Genomic DNA, 21,066 nt, shown 5'->3' with positions numbered 1-21,066 from the left:
AATGCCTTTCTTTTTTGTATAACTGACTACTTGACTGATCTTCCAATTTCACTACATTGAAGTGCTGCTCGTACGTAGCGGTACATGTTGGGGCCAGCAAGCTTTATTGAAGAGGGCCACATACCTCTTGGCCCATCTCCAGTGACGCAAATGCTCGTCACGGAAGTTCCTTGCAGATTGGTACACAACTAGTTTGGTATGCCCACTTATGCAAGTTTTAGTGAGTTAGGTTGTTTGAAGAAAAGCACATGGCAGTGGCACCTATGATGTGACCGACATTCACGTCAAAGATGTACATTCAATCTCGCACTAGCCTGCTTTCAGCTATTCAGTCATGCAAGTCTGGCGGAACCCGTTTTCTTGAAGAAAACCACATGAAAACTGTCTCCTTTTCAGTTACACTGATTCCCGTTATATACTTTCTTTGAAATGTGGCGCACACCCAGCCTCGGCAACGCATTTAAAGTGCGGTTACATTGATTTTACGAAAGGTCCACATGTAATAAGCGAAATATAGCCAGTAAAACAGGTTCGCGTCAAATGGGTCAGCTGAGGAGAGCTGTACATGTAATGCCACATACCTAGGACACAACCTGTTCAGCCTATCGGCTAGTAATGCCGTTTCGCCATAAAAACAGCCCCTCATCATTGATATAGTGAGGGGATAGTGGACGACGCGATGGTACATGTAGGCGAGAAAGTTGACAAAGTCCTCAAACTGCCATAATGATGTGAAACCGTCGCTATCATTACGGCCCCCAGATATCCAGCTACTAGCTCGACAACCTGGGTCAAATACACTTTCAACCTGCAGTGCTGGAGAATCGCAGCACACCTACCTGGACTCATCACATTCATATGCCTGTATAACCTTACTCTTATCACCCTTCGGGTTAGCCGAGTAGCTAAGGCGCTAGTATACACGGCTCGAAATTGCGGGCTAATCCCCGGCTCCGGAGATTTCAGTTTGAATGGAGGCAAGCTGCGAAGGCGCCCGTGTGCATCCTAGCGCACGTTAAAGATCCCCAGTTGGGCAAAATTCTCCGTAGACCTCCACTACGGCGTCCTTGGGACGTAACCCACTCCCCCAATTGGCTATAAAACTATCTTTAGTTTACCGCGTCTCTTCCTAGAAAATTCTTTTCCCGAACTTGTTAAAAAGACGCCTATTTTTTGCCACACCGATCGGCCCATGTGGCTAACAATTATCTTACGTACCAGTGAGAGCAGACAGAATAGTCAAATTGTCAAGGTTGCACGAATGCCTTTCTTTTTTGTATAACTGACTACTTGACTGATCTTCCAATTTCACTACATTGAAGTGCGGCTCGTACGTAGCGGTACATGTTGGGGCCAGCAAGCTTTATTGAAGAGGGCCACATACCTCTTGGCCCATCTCCAGTGACGCAAATGCTCGTCACGGAAGTTCCTTGCAGATTGGTACACAACTAGTTTGGTGTGCCCACTTATGAAAGTTTTAGTGAGTTAGGTTGTTTGAAGAAAAGCGCATGGCAGTGGCACCTATGATGTGACCGACATTCACGTCAAAGATGTACATTGAATCTTGCACTAGCCTGCTTTCAGCTATTCAGTCATGCAAGTCTGGCGGAACCCGTTTTGTTGAAGAAAAACACATGAAAACTGTCTTCTTTTCCGTTACACTGATTCCCGTTATATACTTTCATTGAATTGTGGCAAACACCCAGCCTCGGCAACGCATTTAGAGTGCGGTTACATTGATTTTACGAAAGGTCCACATGTAATCAGCGAAATATAGCTAGTAAAACAGGTTCGCGTCATATGGGTCAGCTGAGGAGAGCTGCACATGTAATGCCACATACCTAGGACACAACCTGTTCAGCGTATCGGCTAGTAATGCCGTGTCGCCATAAAGACAGTCCCTCATCATTGATATAGTGAGGGGAGAGTGGACGACCCGATGGTACATGTAGGCGAGAAAGTTGACAAAGTCCTCAAACTGCCATAATGATGTCAAACCGTCGCAATCATTACGACCCCCATATATCCAGCTACTAGCTCGACAACCTGGGTCAAATACACTTTCAACCTGCAGTGCTGGAGAATCGCAGAACACCCACCTGGACTCATCACATTCATATGCCTGTATAACCTTACTCTATCACCCTTCGGGGTAGCCAAGTAGCTAAGGCGCTAGTATACTCGGCTCGAAATTGCGGGCTAATCCCCGGCTCCGGAGATTTCAGTTTGAATGGAGGCAAGCTGCGAAGGCACCCGTGTGCATCCTAGCGCACGTTAAAGATCCCCAGTTGGGCAAAATTCTCCGTAGACCTCCACTACGGCGTCCTTGGGACGTAACCCACTCCCCCCAATTGGCTGTAAAACTATCGTTACATTACCGCGTCTGTTCCTAGAAAATTCTTTTCCCGAACTTGTTAAAAAGACGCGTATTTTTTGCCACAGCGATCGGCCCATGTGGCTAACAATTATCTTACGTACCATTGAGAGCAGACAGAATAGTCAAATTGTCAAGGTTGCACGAATGCCTTTCTTTTTTGTATAACTGACTACTTGACTGATCCTCCAATTTCACTACATTGAAGTGCGGCTCGTACGTAGCGGTACATGTTGGGGCCAGCAAGCTTTATTGAAGAGGGCCACATACCTCTTGGCCCATCTCCAGTGACGCAAATGCTCGTCACGGAAGTTCCTTGCAGATTTGTACACAACTAGTTTGGTGTGCCCACTTATGAAAGTTTTAGTGAGTTAGGTTCTTTGAAGAAAAGCGCATGGCAGTGGCACCTATGATGTGACCGACATTCACGTCAAAGATGTACATTGAATCTCGCACTAGCCTGCTTTCAGCTATTCAGTCATGCAAGTCTGGCGGAACCCGTTTTGTTGAAGAAAACCACATGAAAACTGTCTCCGTTTCAGTTACACTGATTCCCGTTATATACTTTCATTGAATTGTGGCAAACACCCAGCCTCGGCAACGCATTTAAAGTGCGGTTACATTGATTTTACGAATTGTCCACATGTAATCAGCGAAATATAGCCAGTAAAACAGGTTCGCGTCTAATGGGTCAGCTGAGGAGAGCTCTACATGTGATGCCACATACCTAGGACACAACCTGTTCAGCCTATCGGCTAGTAATGCCGTTTCGCCATAAAGACAGCCCCTCATCATTGATATAGTGAGGGGATAGTGGACGACCCGATGGTACATGTGGGCGAGAAAGTTGACAAAGTCCTCAAACTGCCATAATGATGTCAAACCGTCGCTATCATTACGACCCCCATATATCCAGCTACTAGCTCGACAACCTGGGTCAAATACACTTTCAACCTGCAGTGCTGGATAATCGCAGCACACCTACTTGGACTCATCACATTCATATGCCTGTATAACCTTACTCTTATCACCCTTCGGGGTAGCCGAGTAGCTAAGGCGCTAGTATACTCGGCTCGAAATTGCGGGCTAATCCCCGGCTCCGGAGATTTCAGTTTGAATGGAGGCAAGCTGCGAAGGCGCCCGTGTGCATCGTAGCGCACGTTAAAGATCCCCAGTTGGGCAAAATTCTCCGTAGACCTCCACTACGGCGTCCTTGGGACGTAACCCACTCCCCCCTATTGGCTGTAAAAATATCGGTACATTACCGCGTCTGTTCCTAGAAAATTCTTTTCCCGAACTTGTTAAAAAGACGCCTATTTTTGGCCACAGCGATCGGCCCATGTGGCTAACAATTATCTTACGTACCAGTGAGAGCAGACAGAATAGTCAAATTGTCAAGGTTGCACGAAGGCCTTTCTTTTTTGTAAAACTGACTACTTGACTGATCTTCCAATTTCACTACATTTAAGTGCGGCTCGCTCATAACCGTACATGTTGGGGCCAGCAAGCTTTATTGAAGAGGGCCACATACCTCTTGGCCCATCTCCAGTGACGCAAATGCTCGTCACGGAAGTTCCTTGCAGATTGGTACACAACTAGTTTGGTATGCCCACTTATGAAAGTTTTAGTGAGTTAGGTTGTTTGAAGAAAAGCACATGGCAGTGGCACCTATGATGTGACCGACATTCACGTCAAAGATGTACATTGAATCTGGCACTAGCCTGCTTTCATCTATTGAGTCATGCAAGTTGGCGGAACCCATTTTGTTGAAGAAAACCACATCAAAACTGTCTTCTTTTCCGTTACACTGATTCCCGTTATGTACTTTCATTGAATTGTGGCAAACACCCAGCCTCGGCAACGCATTTAAAGTGCGGTTACATTGATTTTACGAAAGGTCCACATGTAATCAGCGAAATATAGCCAGTAAAACAGGTTCGCGTCAAATGGGTCAGCTGAGGAGAGGTGCACATGCAATGCCACATACCTAGGACACAACCTGTTCCTCCTATCGGCTAGTAATGCCGTTTCGCCATGAAAACAGCCCTTCATCATTGATATAGTGAGGGGATAGTGGACGACCCGATGTTACATGTAGGCGAGAAAGTTGACAAAGTCCTCAAACTGCCATAATGATGTCAAACCGTCGCTATCATTACGACCCCTATATATCCAGCTACTAGCTCGACAACCTGGGTCAAATACACTTTCAACTTGCAGTGCTTGAGAATCGATGCACACCTACCTGGACTCATCACATTCATATGCCTGTATAACCTTACTCTATCACCCTTCGGGGTAGCCGAGTACCTAAGGCGCTAGTATACTCGGCTCGAAATTGCGGGCTAATCCCCGGCTCCGGTGATTTGAGTTTGAATGGAGGCAAGCTGCGAAGGCGCCCGTGTGCATCGTAGCGCACGTTAAAGATCCCCAGTTGGGCAAAATTCTCCGTAGACCTCCACTACGGCGTCCTTGGGACGTAACCCACTCCCCCAATTGGCTATAAAACTATATTTAGTTTACCGCGTCTGTTCCTAGAAAATTCTTTTCCCGAACTTGTTAAAAAGACGCCTATTTTTTGCCACACCGATCGGCCCATGTGGCTAACAATTATCTTACGTACCAGTGAGAGCAGACAGAATAGTCAAATTATCAAGTTTCAACGAATGCCTTTCTTTTTTGTATAACTGACTACTTGACTGATCTTCCAATTTCACTACATTGAAGTGCGGCTCGTACGTAGCGGTACATGTTGGGGCCAGCAAGCTTTATTGAAGAGGGCCACATACCTCTTGGCCCATCTCCAGTGACGTAAATGCTCGTCACGGAAGTTCCTTGCAGATTGGTACACAACTAGTTTGGTATGCCCACTTATGCAAGTTTTAGTGAGTTAGGTTGTTTGAAGAAAAGCACATGGCAGTGGCACCTATGATGTGACCGACATCACGTCAAAGATGTACATTGAATCTCGCACTAGCCTGCTTTCAGCTATTCAGTCATGCAAGTCTGGCGGAACCCGTTTTGTTGAAGAAAACCACATGAAAACTGTCTCCTTTTCAGTTACACTGATTCCCGTTATATACTTTCATTGAAATGTGGCGCACACCCAGCCTCGGCAACGCATTTAAAGTGCGGTTACATTGATTTTACGAAAGGTCCACATGTAATCAGCGAAATATAGCTAGTAAAACAGGTTCGCGTCATATGGGTCAGCTGAGGAGAGCTGCACATGTAATGCCACATACCTAGGACACAACCTGTTCAGCCTATCGGCTAGTAATGCCGTGTCGCCATAAAGACAGTCCCTCATCATTGATATAGTGAGGGGAGAGTGGACGACCCGATGGTACATGTAGGCGAGAAAGTTGACAAAGTCCTCAAACTGCCATAATGATGTCAAACCGTCGCTATCATTACGACCCCCATATATCCAGCTACTAGCTCGACAACCTGGGTCAAATACACTTTCAACCTGCAGTGCTGGAAAATCGCAGAACACCTACCTGGACTCATCACATTCATATGCCTGTATAACCTTACTCTATCACCCTTCGGGGTAGCCGAGTAGCTAAGGCGCTAGTATACTCGGCTCGAAATTGCGGGCTAATCCCCGGCTCCGGAGATTTCAGTTTGAATGGAGGCAAGCTGCGAAGGCGCCCGTGTGCATCCTAGCGCACGTTAAAGATCCCCAGTTGGGCAATTTGTCCGTAGACCTCCACTACGGCGTCCTTGGGACGTAACCCACTCCCCCCAATTGGCTGTAAAACTATCGTTACATTACCGCGTCTGTTCCTAGAAAATTCTTTTCCCGAACTTGTTAAAAAGACGCGTATTTTTTGCCACAGCGATCGGCCCATGTGGCTAACAATTATCTTACGTACCATTGAGAGCAGACAGAATAGTCAAATTGTCAAGGTTGCACGAATGCCTTTCTTTTTTGTATAACTGACTACTTGACTGATCCTCCAATTTCACTACATTGAAGTGCGGCTCGTACGTAGCGGTACATGTTGGGGCCAGCAAGCTTTATTGAAGAGGGCCACATACCTCTTGGCCCATCTCCAGTGACGCAAATGCTCGTCACGGAAGTTCCTTGCAGATTTGTACACAACTAGTTTGGTGTGCCCACTTATGAAAGTTTTAGTGAGTTAGGTTGTTTGAAGAAAAGCGCATGGCAGTGGCACCTATGATGTGACCGACATTCACGTCAAAGATGTACATTGAATCTCGCACTAGCCTGCTTTCAGCTATTCAGTCATGCAAGTCTGGCGGAACCCGTTTTGTTGAAGAAAACCACATGAAAACTGTCTCCGTTTCAGTTACACTGATTCCCGTTATATACTTTCATTGAATTGTGGCAAACACCCAGCCTCGGCAACGCATTTAAAGTGCGGTTACATTGATTTTACGAATTGTCCACATGTAATCAGCGAAATATAGCCAGTAAAACAGGTTCGCGTCTAATGGGTCAGCTGAGGAGAGCTCTACATGTGATGCCACATACCTAGGACACAACCTGTTCAGCCTATCGGCTAGTAATGCCGTTTCGCCATAAAGACAGCCCCTCATCATTGATATAGTGAGGGGATAGTGGACGACCCGATGGTACATGTGGGCGAGAAAGTTGACAAAGTCCTCAAACTGCCATAATGATGTCAAACCGTCGCTATCATTACGACCCCCATATATCCAGCTACTAGCTCGACAACCTGGGTCAAATACACTTTCAACCTGCAGTGCTGGATAATCGCAGCACACCTACTTGGACTCATCACATTCATATGCCTGTATAACCTTACTCTTATCACCCTTCGGGGTAGCCGAGTAGCTAAGGCGCTAGTATACTCGGCTCGAAATTGCGGGCTAATCCCCGGCTCCGGAGATTTCAGTTTGAATGGAGGCAAGCTGCGAAGGCGCCCGTGTGCATCGTAGCGCACGTTAAAGATCCCCAGTTGGGCAAAATTCTCCGTAGACCTCCACTACGGCGTCCTTGGGACGTAACCCACTCCCCCCAATTGGCTGTAAAAATATCGGTACATTACCGCGTCTGTTCCTAGAAAATTCTTTTCCCGAACTTGTTAAAAAGACGCCTATTTTTGGCCACAGCGATCGGCCCATGTGGCTAACAATTATCTTACGTACCAGTGAGAGCAGACAGAATAGTCAAATTGTCAAGGTTGCACGAAGGCCTTTCTTTTTTGTAAAACTGACTACTTGACTGATCTTCCAATTTCACTACATTTAAGTGCGGCTCGCTCATAACCGTACATGTTGGGGCCAGCAAGCTTTATTGAAGAGGGCCACATACCTCTTGGCCCATCTCCAGTGACGCAAATGCTCGTCACGGAAGTTCCTTGCAGATTGGTACACAACTAGTTTGGTATGCCCACTTATGAAAGTTTTAGTGAGTTAGGTTGTTTGAAGAAAAGCACATGGCAGTGGCACCTATGATGTGACCGACATTCACGTCAAAGATGTACATTGAATCTGGCACTAGCCTGCTTTCATCTATTGAGTCATGCAAGTTGGCGGAACCCATTTTGTTGAAGAAAACCACATCAAAACTGTCTTCTTTTCCGTTACACTGATTCCCGTTATGTACTTTCATTGAATTGTGGCAAACACCCAGCCTCGGCAACGCATTTAAAGTGCGGTTACATTGATTTTACGAAAGGTCCACATGTAATCAGCGAAATATAGCCAGTAAAACAGGTTCGCGTCAAATGGGTCAGCTGAGGAGAGCTGCACATGCAATGCCACATACCTAGGACACAACCTGTTCCTCCTATCGGCTAGTAATGCCGTTTCGCCATAAAGACAGCCCCTCATCATTGATATAGTGAGGGGATAGTGGACGACCCGATGGTACATGTAGGCGAGAAAGTTGACAAAGTCCTCAAACTGCCATAATGATGTCAAACCGTCGCTATCATTACGACCCCCATATATCCAGCTACTAGCTCGACAACCTGGGTCAAATACACTTTCAACCTGCAGTGCTGGAGAATCGCAGCACGCCTACCTGGACTCATCACATTTATATGCCTGTATAACCTTACTCTTATCACCCTTCGGGGTAGCCGAGTAGCTAAGGCGCTAGTATACTCGGCTCGAAACTGCGGGCTAATCCCCGGCTCCGGAGATTTCAGTTTGAATGGAGGCAAGCTGCGAAGGCGCCCGTGTGCATCGTAGCGCACGTTAAAGATCCCCAGTTGGGCAAAATTCTCCGTAGACCTCCACTACGGCGTCCTTGGGACGTAACCTACTCCCCCCAATTGGCTGTAAAAATATCGTTACATTACCGCGTCTGTTCCTAGAAAATTCTTTTCCCGAACTTGTTAAAAAGACGCCTATTTTTGGCCACAGCGATCGGCCCATGTGGCTAACAATTATCTTACGTACCAGTGAGAGCAGACAGAATAGTCAAATTGTCAAGGTTGCACGAAGGCCTTTCTTTTTTGTAAAACTGACTACTTGACTGATCTTCCAATTTCACTACATGGAAGTGCGGCTCGTACGTAGCGGTACATGTTGGGGCCGGCAAGCTTTATTGAAGAGGGCCACATACCTCTTGGCCCATCTCCAGTGACGCAAATGCTTGTCACGGAAGTTCCTTGCAGATTTGTACACAACTAGTTTGGTGTGCCCACTTATGAAAGTTTTAGTGAGTTAGGTTGCTTGAAGAAAAGCGCATGGCAGTGGCACCTATGATGCGACCGACATTCACGTCAAAGATGTACATTGAATCTCGCACTAGCCTGCTTTCAGCTATTCAGTCATGCAAGTCTGGCGGAACCCGTTTTGTTGAAGAAAACCACATGAAAACTGTCTTCTTTTCCGTTACACTGATTCCCGTTATATACTTTCATTGAATTGTGGCGCACACCCAGCCTCGGCAACGCATGTAAAGTGCGGTTACATTGATTTTACGAAAGGTCCACATGTAATCAGCGAAATATAGCCAGTAAAACAGGTTCGCGTCAAATGGGTCAGCTGAGGAGAGCTGCACATGTAATGCCACATACCTAGGCCACAACCTGTTCAGCCTATCGGCTAGTAATGCCGTTTCGCCAAAAAGCAGCCCCTCATCATTGATATAGTGAGGGGATAGTGGACGACCCGATGGTACATGTAGGCGAGAAAGTTGACAAAGACCTCAAACTGCCATAATGATGTCAAATCGTCGCTATCATTACGATCCCCATATATCCAGCTACTAGCTCGACAACCTGGGTCAAATACACTTTCAACCTGCAGTGCTGGAGAATCGCAGCACACCTACCTGGACTCATCACATTCATATGCCTGTATAACCTTACTCTTATCACCCTTCGGGGTAGCCGAGTAGCTAAGGCGCTAGTATACTCGGCTCGAAATTGCGGGCTAATCCCCTGCTCCGGAGATTTGAGTTTGAATGGAGGCAACCTGCGAAGGCGCCCGTTTGCATCGTAGCGCACGTTAAAGATCCCCAGTTGGGCAAAATTCTCCATAGACCTCCACTACGGCGTCCTTGGGACGTAACCCACTCCCCCAATTGGCTATAAAACTATCTTTAGTTTACCGCGTCTGTTCCTAGAAAATTCTTTTCCCGAACTTGTTAAAAAGACGCCTATTTTTTGCCACACCGATCGGCCCATGTGGCTAACAATTATCTTACGTACCAGTGAGAGCAGACAGAATAGTCAAATTATCAAGTTTGAACGAATGCCTTTCTTTTTTGTATAACTGACTACTTGACTGATCTTCCAATTTCACTACATTGAAGTGCTGCTCGTACGTAGCGGTACATGTTGGGGCCAGCAAGCTTTATTGAAGAGGGCCACATACCTCTTGGCCCATCTCCAGTGACGCAAATGCTCGTCACGGAAGTTCCTTGCAGATTGGTACACAACTAGTTTGGTATGCCCACTTATGCAAGTTTTAGTGAGTTAGGTTGTTTGAAGAAAAGCACATGGCAGTGGCACCTATGATGTGACCGACATTCACGTCAAAGATGTACATTGAATCTCGCACTAGCCTGCTTTCAGCTATTCAGTCATGCAAGTCTGGCGGAACCCGTTTTGTTGAAGAAAACCACATGAAAACTGTCTCCTTTTCAGTTACACTGATTCCCGTTATATACTTTCATTGAAATGTGGCGCACACCCAGCCTCGGCAACGCATTTAAAGTGCGGTTACATTGATTTTACGAAAGGTCCACATGTAATAAGCGAAATATAGCCAGTAAAACAGGTTCGCGTCAAATGGGTCAGCTGAGGAGAGCTGTACATGTAATGCCACATACCTAGGACACAACCTGTTCAGCCTATCGGCTAGTAATGCCGTTTCGCCATAAAAACAGCCCCTCATCATTGATATAGTGAGGGGATTGTGGACGACGCGATGGTACATGTAGGCGAGAAAGTTGACAAAGTCCTCAAACTGCCATAATGATGTGAAACCGTCGCTATCATTACGACCCCCAGATATCCAGCTACTAGCTCGACAACCTGGGTCAAATACACTTTCAACCTGCAGTGCTGGAGAATCGCAGCACACCTACCTGGACTCATCACATTCATATGCCTGTATAACCTTACTCTTATCACCCTTCGGGGTAGCCGAGTAGCTAAGGCGCTAGTATACACGGCTCGAAATTGCGGGCTAATCCCCGGCTCCGGAGATTTCAGTTTGAATGGAGGCAAGCTGCGAAGGCGCCCGTGTGCATCCTAGCGCACGTTAAAGATCCCCAGTTGGGCAAAATTCTCCGTAGACCTCCACTATGGCGTCCTTGGGACGTAACCCACTCCCCCAATTGGCTATAAAACTATCTTTAGTTTACCGCGTCTGTTCCTAGAAAATTCTTTTCCCGAACTTGTTAAAAAGACGCCTATTTTTTGCCACACCGATCGGCCCATGTGGCTAACAATTATCTTACGTACCAGTGAGAGCAGACAGAATAGTCAAATTATCAAGTTTGAACGAATGCCTTTCTTTTTTGTATAACTGACTACTTGACTGATCTTCCAATTTCACTACATTGAAGTGCGGCTCGTACGTAGCGGTACATGTTGGGGCCAGCAAGCTTTATTGAAGAGGGCCACATACCTCTTGGCCCTTCTCCAGTGACGCAAATGCTCGTCACGGAAGTTCCTTGCAGATTGGTACACAACTAGTTTGGTGTGCCCACTTATGAAAGTTTTAGTGAGTTAGGTTGTTTGAAGAAAAGCGCATGGCAGTGGCACCTATGATGTGACCGACATTCACGTCAAAGATGTACATTGAATCTTGCACTAGCCTGCTTTCAGCTATTCAGTCATGCAAGTCTGGCGGAACCCGTTTTGTTGAAGAAAACCACATGAAAACTGTCTCCTTTTCAGTTACACTGATTCCCGTTATATACTTTCATTGAAATGTGGCGCACACCCAGCCTCGGCAACGCATTTAAAGTGCGGTTGCATTGATTTTACGAAAGGTCCACATGTAATCAGCGAAATATAGCTAGTAAAACAGGTTCGCGTCATATGGGTCAGCTGAGGAGAGCTGCACATGTAATGCCACATACCTAGGACACAACCTGTTCAGCCTATCGGCTAGTAATGCCGTGTCGCCATAAAGACAGTCCCTCATCATTGATATAGTGAGGGGAGAGTGGACGACCCGATGGTACATGTAGGCGAGAAAGTTGACAAAGTCCTCAAACTGCCATAATGATGTCAAACCGTCGCTATCATTACGACCCCCATATATCCAGCTACTAGCTCGACAACCTGGGTCAAATACACTTTCAACCTGCAGTGCTGGAGAATCGCAGAACACCTACCTGGACTCATCACATTCATATGCCTGTATAACCTTACTCTATCACCCTTCGGGGTAGCCGAGTAGCTAAGGCGCTAGTATACTCGGCTCGAAATTGCGGGCTAATCCCCGGCTCCGGAGATTTGAGTTTGAATGGAGGCAAGCTGCGAAGGCGCCCGTGTGCATCGTAGCGCACGTTAAAGATCCCCAGTTGGGCAAAATTCTCCGTAGACCTCCACTACGGCGTCCTTGGGACGTAACCCACTCCCCCAATTGGCTAAAAACTATCTTTAGTTTACCGCGTCTGTTCCTAGAAAATTCTTTTCCCGAACTTGTTAAAAAGACGCCTATTTTTTGCCACAGCGATCGGCCCATGTGGCTAACAATTATCTTACGTACCAGTGAGAGCAGACAAAATAGTCAAATTGTCAAGGTTGCACGAATGCCTTTCTTTTTTGTATAACTGACTACTTGACTGATCTTCCAATTTCACTACATTGAAGTGCGGCTCGCTCATAACCGTACATGTTGGGGCCAGCAAGCTTTATTGAAGAGGGCCACATACTTCTTGGCCCATCTCCAGTGACGCAAATGCTCGTCACGGAAGTTCCTTGCAGATTGGTACACAACTAGTTTGGTATGCCCACTTATGAAAGTTTTAGTGAGTTAGGTTGTTTGAAGAAAAGCACATGGCAGTGGCACCTTTGATGTGACCGACATTCACGTCAAAGATGTACATTGAATCTGGCACTAGCCTGCTTTCAGCTATTCAGTCATGCAAGTCTGGCGGAACCCGTTTTGTTGAAGAAAACCACATGAAAACTGTCTTCTTTTCCGTTACACTGATTCCCGTTATATACTTTCATTGAATTGTGGCGCACACCCAGCCTCGGCAACGCATTTAAAGTGCGGTTACATTGATTTTACTAATGGTCCACATGTAATCAGCGAAATATAGCCAGTAAAACAGGTTCGCGTCAAATGGGTCAGCTGAGGAGAGCTCTACATGTAATGCCACATACCTAGGACACAACCTGTTCAGCCTATCGGCTAGTAATGCCGTTTCGCCATAAAGACAGCCCCTCATCATTGATATAGTGAGGGGATAGTGGACGACCCGATGGTACATGTAGGCGAGAAAGTTGACAAAGTCCTCAAACTGCCATAATGATGTCAAACCGTCGCTATCATTACGACCCCCATATATCCAGCTACTAGCTCGACAACCTGGGTCAAATACACTTTCAACCTGCAGTGCTGGAGAATCGCAGCACACCTACCTGGACTCATCACATTTATATGTATGTATAACCTTACTCTTATCACCCTTCGGGGTAGCCGAGTAGCTAAGGCGCTAGTATACTCGGCTCGAAATTGCGGGCTAATCCCCGGCTCCGGAGATTTCAGTTTGAATGGAGGCAAGCTGCGAAGGCGCCCGTGTGCATCGTAGCGCACGTTAAAGATCCCCAGTTGGGCAAAATTCTCCGTAGACCTCCACTACGGCGTCCTTGGGATGTAACCCACTCCCCCAATTGGCTATAAAACTATCTTTGGTTTACCGCGTCTGTTCCTAGAAAATTCTTTTCCCGAACTTGTTAAAAAGACGCCTATTTTTTGCCACACCGATCGGCCCATGTGGCTAACAATTATCTTACGTACCAGTGAGAGCAGACAGAATAGTCAAATTATCAAGTTTGAACGAATGCCTTTCTTTTTTGTATAACTGACTACATGACTGATCTTCCAATTTCACTACATTGAAGTGCGGCTCGTACGTAGCGGTACATGTTGGGGCCAGCAAGCTTTATTGAAGAGGGCCACATACCTCTTGGCCCATCTCCAGTGACGCAAATGCTCGTCACGGAAGTTCCTTGCAGATTGGTACACAACTAGTTTGGTATGCCCACTTATGAAAGTTTTAGTGAGTTAGGTTGTTTGAAGAAAAGCACATGGCAGTGGCACCTATGATGTGACCGACATTCACGTCAGAGATGTACATTGAATCTGGCACTAGCCTGCTTTCACCTATTGAGTCATGCAAGTTGGCGGAACCCATTTTGTTGAAGAAAACCACATGAAAACTGTCTTCTTTTCCGTTACACTGATTCCCGTTATATACTTTCATTGAATTGTGGCAAACACCCAGCCTCGGCAACGCATTTAAAGTGCGGTTACATTGATTTTACGAAAGGTCCACGTGTAATCAGAGAAATATAGCCAGTAAAACAGGTTCGCGTCAAATGGGTCAGCTGAGGAGAGCTGCACATGCAATGCCACATACCTAGGACACAACCTGTTCCTCCTATCGGCTAGTAATGCCGTTTCGCCATGAAAACAGCCCTTCATCATTGATATAGTGAGGGGATAGTGGACGACCCGATGTTACATGTAGGCGAGAAAGTTGACAAAGTCCTCAAACTGCCATAATGATGTCAAACCGTCGCTATCATTACGACCCCTATATATCCAGCTACTAGCTCGACAACCTGGGTCAAATACACTTTCAACTTGCAGTGCTTGAGAATCGATGCACACCTGCCTGGACTCATCACATTCATATGCCTGTATAACCTTACTCTATCACCCTTCGGGGTAGCCGAGTAGCTAAGGCGCTAGTATACTCGGCTCGAAATTGCGGGCTAATCCCCGGCTCCGGAGATTTGAGTTTGAATGGAGGCAAGCTGCGAAAGCGCCCGTGTGCATCGTAGCGCACGTTAAAGATCCCCAGTTGGGCAAAATTCTCCGTAGACCTCCACTACGGCGTCCTTGGGACGTAACCCACTCCCCCAATTGGCTATAAAACTATATTTAGTTTACCGCGTCTGTTCCTAGAAAATTCTTTTCCCGAACTTGTTAAAAAGACGCCTATTTTTTGCCACAGCGATCGGCCCATGTGGCTAACAATTATCTTACGTACCAGTGAGAGCAGACAAAATAGTCAAATTGTCAAGGTTGCACGAATGCCTTTCTTTTTTGTATAACTGACTACTTGACTGATCTTCCAATTTCACTACATTGAAGTGCGGCTCGCTCATAACCGTACATGTTGGGGCCAGCAAGCTTTATTGAAGAGGGCCACATACTTCTTGGCCCATCTCCAGTGACGCAAATGCTCGTCACGGAAGTTCCTTGCAGATTGGTACACAACTAGTTTGGTATGCCCACTTATGAAAGTTTTAGTGAGTTAGGTTGTTTGAAGAAAAGCACATGGCAGTGGCACCTATGATGTGACCGACATTCACGTCAAAGATGTACATTGAATCTGGCACTAGCCTGCTTTCAGCTATTCAGTCATGCAAGTCTGGCGGAACCCGTTTTGTTGAAGAAAACCACATGAAAACTGTCTTCTTTTCCGTTACACTGATTCCCGTTATATACTTTCATTGAATTGTGGCGCACACCCAGCCTCGGCAACGCATTTAAAGTGCGGTTACATTGATTTTACTAATGGTCCACATGTAATCAGCGAAATATAGCCAGTAAAACAGGTTCGCGTCAAATGGGTCAGCTGAGGAGAGCTCTACATGTAATGCCACATACCTAGGACACAACCTGTTCAGCCTATCGGCTAGTAATGCCGTTTCGCCATAAAGACAGCCCCTCATCATTGATATAGTGAGGGGATAGTGGACGACCCGATGGTACATGTAGGCGAGAAAGTTGACAAAGTCCTCAAACTGCCATAATGATGTCAAACCGTCGCTATCATTACGACCCCCATATATCCAGCTACTAGCTCGACAACCTGGGTCAAATACACTTTCAACCTGCAGTGCTGGAGAATCGCAGCACACCTACCTGGACTCATCACATTTATATGCCTGTATAACCTTACTCTTATCACCCTTCGGGGTAGCCGAGTAGCTAAGGCGCTAGTATACTCGGCTCGAAATTGCGGGCTAATCCCCGGCTCCGGAGATTTCAGTTTGAATGGAGGCAAGCTGCGAAGGCGCCCGTGTGCATCGTAGCGCACGTTAAAGATCCCCAGTTGGGCAAAATTCTCCGTAGACCTCCACTACGGCGTCCTTGGGACGTAACCTACTCCCCCCAATTGGCTGTAAAAATATCGTTACATTACCGCGTCTGTTCCTAGAAAATTCTTTTCCCGAACTTGTTAAAAAGACGCCTATTTTTGGCCACAGCGATCGGCCCATGTGGCTAACAATTATCTTACGTACCAGTGAGAGCAGACAGAATAGTCAAATTGTCAAGGTTGCACGAAGGCCTTTCTTTTTTGTAAAACTGACTACTTGACTGATCTTCCAATTTCACTACATTGAAGTGCGGCTCGCTCATAACCGTACATGTTGGGGCCAGCAAGCTTTACTGAAGAGGGCCACATACCTCTTGGCCCATCTCCAGTGACGCAAATGCTCGTCACGGAAGTTCCTTGCAGATTGGTACACAACTAGTTTGGTATGCCCACTTATGAAAGTTTTAGTGAGTTAGGTTGTTTGAAGAAAAGCACATGGCAGTGGCACCTATGATGTGACCGACATTCACGTCAAAGATGTACATTGAATCTCGCACTAGCCTGCTTTCAGCTATTCAGTCATGCAAGTCTTGCGGAACCCGTTTTGTTGAAGAAAACCACATGAAAACTGTCTTCTTTTCCGTTACACTGATTCCCGTTATATACTTTCATTGAATTGTGGCGCACACCCAGCCTCGGCAACGCATGTAAAGTGCGGTTACATTGATTTTACGAAAGGTCCACATGTAATCAGCGAAATATAGCCAGTAAAACAGGTTCACGTCAAATGGGTCAGCTGAGGAGAGCTGCACATGTAATGCCACATACCTAGGACACAACTTGTTCAGCCTATCGGCTAGTAATGCCGTTTCGCCATAAAAACAGCTCCTCATCATTGATATAGTGAGGGGATAGTGGACGACCCGATGGTACATGTAGGCGAGAAAGTTGACAAAGACCTCAAACTGCCATAATGATGTCAAACCGTCGCTATCATTACGACCCCCATATATCCAGCTACTAGCTCGACAACCTGGGTCAAATACACTTTCAACCTGCAGTGCTGGAGAATCGCAGCACACCTACCTGGACTCATCACATTCATATGCCTGTATAACCTTACTCTTATCACCCTTCGGGGTAGCCGAGTAGCTAAGGCGCTAGTATACTCGGCTCGAAATTGCGGGCTAATCCCCGGCTCCGGAGATTTGAGTTTGAATGGAGGCAACCTGCGGAGGCGCCCGTTTGCATCGTAGCGCACGTTAAAGATCCCCAGTTGGGCAAAATTCTCCGTAGACCTCCACTACGGCGTCCTTGGGACGTAACCCACTCCCCCAATTGGCTATAAAACTATCTTTGGTTTACCGCGTCTGTTCCTAGAAAATTCTTTTCCCGAACTTGTTAAAAAGACGCCTATTTTTTGCCACACCGATCGGCCCATGTGGCTAACAATTATCTTACGTACCAGTGAGAGCAGACAGAATAGTCAAATTATCAAGTTTGAACGAATGCCTTTCTTTTTTGTATAACTGACTACATGACTGATCTTCCAGTTTCACTACATTGAAGTGCGGCTCGTACGTAGCGGTACATGTTGGGGCCAGCAAGCTTTATTGAAGAGGGCCACATACCTCTTGGCCCATCTCCAGTGACGCAAATGCTCGTCACGGAAGTTCCTTGCAGATTGGTACACAACTAGTTTGGTATGCCCACTTATGAAAGTTTTAGTGAGTTAGGTTGTTTGAAGAAAAGCACATGGCAGTGGCACCTATGATGTGACCGACATTCACGTCAGAGATGTACATTGAATCTGGCACTAGCCTGCTTTCATCTATTGAGTCATGCAAGTTGGCGGAACCCATTTTGTTGAAGAAAACCACATGAAAACTGTCTTCTTTTCCGTTACACTGATTCCCGTTATATACTTTCATTGAATTGTGGCAAACACCCAGCCTCGGCAACGCATTTAAAGTGCGGTTACATTGATTTTACGAAAGGTCCACGTGTAATCAGAGAAATATAGCCAGTAAAACAGGTTCGCGTCAAATGGGTCAGCTGAGGAGAGCTGCACATGCAATGCCACATACCTAGGACACAACCTGTTCCTCCTATCGGCTAGTAATGCCGTTTCGCCATGAAAACAGCCCTTCATCATTGATATAGTGAGGGGATAGTGGACGACCCGATGTTACATGTAGGCGAGAAAGTTGACAAAGTCCTCAAACTGCCATAATGATGTCAAACCGTCGCTATCATTACGACCCCTATATATCCAGCTACTAGCTCGACAACCTGGGTCAAATACACTTTCAACTTGCAGTGCTTGAGAATCGATGCACACCTGCCTGGACTCATCACATTCATATGCCTGTATAACCTTACTCTATCACCCTTCGGGGTAGCCGAGTAGCTAAGGCGCTAGTATACTCGGCTCGAAATTGCGGGCTAATCCCCGGCTCCGGAGATTTGAGTTTGAATGGAGGCAAGCTGCGAAAGCGCCCGTGTGCATCGTAGCGCACGTTAAAGATCCCCAGTTGGGCAAAATTCTCCGTAGACCTCCACTACGGCGTCCTTGGGACGTAACCCACTCCCCCAATTGGCTATAAAACTATATTTAGTTTACCGCGTCTGTTCCTAGAAAATTCTTTTCCCGAACTTGTTAAAAAGACGCCTATTTTTTTGCCACACCGATCTGCCCATGTGGCTAACAATTATCTTACGTACCAGTGAGAGCAGACAGAATAGTCAAATTATCAAGTTTGAACGAATGCCTTTCTTTTTTGTATAACTGACTACTTGACTGATCTTCCAATTTCACTACATTGAAGTGCGGCTCGTACGTAGCGGTACATGTTGGGGCCAGCAAGCTTTATTGAAGAGGGCCACATACCTCTTGGCCCATCTCCAGTGACGCAAATGCTCGTCACGGAAGTTCCTTGCAGATTGGTACACAACTAGTTTGGTATGCCCACTTATGCAAGTTTTAGTGAGTTAGGTTGTTTGAAGAAAAGCACATGGCAGTGGCACCTATGATGTGACCGACATTCACGTCAAAGATGTACATTGAATCTCGCACTAGCCTGCTTTCAGCTATTCAGTCATGCAAGTCTGGCGGAACCCGTTTTGTTGAAGAAAACCACATGAAAACTGTCTCCGTTTCAGTTACACTGATTCCCGTTATATACTTTCATTGAATTGTGGCAAACACCCAGCCTCGGCAACGCATTTAAAGTGCGGTTACATTGATTTTACGAAAGGTCCACATGTAATCAGCGAAATATAGCCAGTAAAACAGGTTCGCGTCAAATGGGTCAGCTGAGGAGAGCTGCACATGTAATGCCACATACCTAGGACACAACTTGTTCAGCCTATCGGCTAGTAATGCCGTTTCGCCATAAAAACAGCTCCTCATCATTGATATAGTGAGGGGATAGTGGACGACCCGATGGTACATGTAGGCGAGAAAGTTGACAAAGACCTCAAACTGCCATAATGATGTCAAACCGTCGCTATCATTACGACCCCCATATATCCAGCTACTAGCTCGACAACCTGGGTCAAATACACTTTCAACCTGCAGTGCTGGAGAATCGCAGCACACCTACCTGGACTCATCACATTCATATGCCTGTATAACCTTACTCTTATCACCCTTCGGGGTAGCCGAGTAGCTAAGGCGCTAGTATACTCGGCTCGAAATTGCGGGCTAATCCCCGGCTCCGGAGATTTGAGTTTGAATGGAGGCAACCTGCGGAGGCGCCCGTTTGCATCGTAGCGCACGTTAAAGATCCCCAGTTGGGCAAAATTCTCCGTAGACCTCCACTACGGCGTCCTTGGGACGTAACCCACTCCCCCAATTGGCTATAAAACTATCTTTGGTTTACCGCGTCTGTTCCTAGAAAATTCTTTTCCCGAACTTGTTAAAAAGACGCCTATTTTTTGCCACACCGATCGGCCCATGTGGCTAACAATTATCTTACGTACCAGTGAGAGCAGACAGAATAGTCAAATTATCAAGTTTGAACGAATGCCTTTCTTTTTTGTATAACTGACTACATGACTGATCTTCCAATTTCACTACATTGAAGTGCGGCTCGTACGTAGCGGTACATGTTGGGGCCAGCAAGCTTTATTGAAGAGGGCCACATACCTCTTGGCCCATCTCCAGTGACGCAAATGCTCGTCACGGAAGTTCCTTGCAGATTGGTACACAACTAGTTTGGTATGCCCACTTATGAAAGTTTTAGTGAGTTAGGTTGTTTGAAGAAAAGCACATGGCAGTGGCACCTATGATGTGACCGACATTCACGTCAGAGATGTACATTGAATCTGGCACTAGCCTGCTTTCATCTATTGAGTCATGCAAGTTGGCGGAACCCATTTTGTTGAAGAAAACCACATGAAAACTGTCTTCTTTTCCGTTACACTGATTCCCGTTATATACTTTCATTGAATTGTGGCAAACACCCAGCCTCGGCAACGCATTTAAAGTGCGGTTACATTGATTTTACGAAAGGTCCACGTGTAATCAGAGAAATATAGCCAGTAAAACAGGTTCGCGTCAAATGGGTCAGCTGAGGAGAGCTGCACATGCAATGCCACATACCTAGGACACAACCTGTTCCTCCTATCGGCTAGTAATGCCGTTTCGCCATGAAAACAGCCCTTCATCATTGATATAGTGAGGGGATAGTGGACGACCCGATGTTACATGTAGGCGAGAAAGTTGACAAAGTCCTCAAACTGCCATAATGATGTCAAACCGTCGCTATCATTACGACCCCTATATATCCAGCTACTAGCTCGACAACCTGGGTCAAATACACTTTCAACTTGCAGTGCTTGAGAATCGATGCACACCTGCCTGGACTCATCACATTCATATGCCTGTATAACCTTACTCTATCACCCTTCGGGGTAGCCGAGTAGCTAAGGCGCT

The sequence above is a fragment of the Dermacentor variabilis genome, chromosome 2, assembly GCF_050947875.1.
Source record: "Dermacentor variabilis isolate Ectoservices chromosome 2, ASM5094787v1, whole genome shotgun sequence".
NCBI lineage: Eukaryota > Metazoa > Arthropoda > Arachnida > Ixodida > Ixodidae > Dermacentor > Dermacentor variabilis.
This window is presented reverse-complemented; position numbering follows the sequence as displayed.